Consider the following 1,838-nt stretch of genomic DNA (forward strand, 5'->3'; position numbering starts at 1 on the left):
TGAACTTAGGAAAGATGCTGCTAGACGAATTATGAATACTGGTATGAATGGCATATTATTATAATATATTGTATGCATATACTAAAATAGTGATAAAATAATTATATATTATTGGAGATACAATTATTATTGATGATACGATTATTGAACAATATAATATTTTTGTACTTTTTTTTAATTGAAAGGTGAACCTGAACCTAGCCACATTCCTTCAGCAAATACATTAAGGGTTGCTAAGTGTCGGGAAAAAAAAGCAAGGCTTCTTCACGAAGATCCATATACTGCTCTATCAATGATGAAATACAGTGATCCGTACAGAGTATCGATTCATTCTATAGGTATGTTTTTTCTGATAAGTAAATATCTTTTAGATAATATTAGATATTATAAATTTTAAGCTATAATGATAATTAAAAATATTATTTGTATTATATATTAACTTATACAAGAGCTGAGATTTTATTTTTATTTTATTTATCACAATCGACATACTTTTCTCAGAATTAATACATTTACCGTGGATAGTAAAATATAAATGTTATAAATTAATTACTTATATATTATTATACTCGTCATATAATATATTTTAATAAAATAATCAGTATTTGTATTTTATGAAATAATTTTCATAATTTATTGATAAACTCTTCAAGTGTATTTTTTCAAATAAAATACATATCAAATATTATACAACATACATACTGTTCAAAAATCCATATAAAATAATAATGATAAAACACATTACCTAATTATAACTTTCTTTTTTTATACTTTAAAGACACTTTTTTCATAGGTTTTGACCCATTTTTTATACACTATTGGACTCCAACTCAAATCAGAATTGCTAAGACATCTTCTACAAAAGTTCAAAAACTTAGGATTTCAGCTGATGCGACAGGTGGTGTTTGTAATAGACTGTCTAGAGTATTTGACAATAGGTCGTCGTATATGTTCTTATACGAAATACAAGCATACTTTTCTGAAACTCCTTCTATTCCAATTGCACATATGATATCAGAAAGGCATGACACTGAGACGATTCGCGGATGGTTGACAAGATGGAAAATAGATATCCGTTCACAAGTTCAAGAATTTGTCAGTGATCAATCTTTGGCTTTAATGGCAGCTGCGGTGATTTCCTTTACACAATTTAGTAGCCTTCAGCGATACATTGAAGAATGTTTCAAAATATTGAATGGGTTTGAATTTGAATTGCCACTTTGTTTTATTAGAAATGACGTAGCTCATTTCATGAAAAATGTATCAACATGGAAACCATTAAAAGACTTAAAATCTACAATGAGCAGAAAATTTTTCTTACAGTCGTATGCACTCATAATGCAATCAACATCATTAACTGAAGCAAGAGAAATAACGAAGTCAATTTTAATAGTTTTTGGCGTCAGTCCGACCGATGGAATGAAGATTTGTGAAAATGTATTTACTGACGAACGTACCATAGTTGAGGAAAAACGATTACAACTACGTAAAGCTATTGCTGGAGTTCCATATCAAATTTCAGACTTAGCTAACGAAATGTTCAATGAACATTCAATTGATGAGGAGCTCTGCCGGGTAATTTTCTTATTCAATTTAATATATACATTTGAATGCATTTCATTTTAGTGTTTCGTCGTTGACACGAAAAAACCTCCCATGTACTTAAACCTAATTTTTCATGAGAGACGAAAAATGTTTTAAAAAAATCACAAATCATCAATGATTAATGAAAATACATTTAAAAAACGTAATAAAATATACAATTCTATTCTGAAAAAAATTGAAGTACAAAACTTAATATATATGTATTTATTGTACAAATTGTCATATTTCATCAA

The sequence above is a fragment of the Acyrthosiphon pisum genome, chromosome A3, assembly GCF_005508785.2.
Source record: "Acyrthosiphon pisum isolate AL4f chromosome A3, pea_aphid_22Mar2018_4r6ur, whole genome shotgun sequence".
NCBI classification, from domain to species: domain Eukaryota; kingdom Metazoa; phylum Arthropoda; class Insecta; order Hemiptera; family Aphididae; genus Acyrthosiphon; species Acyrthosiphon pisum.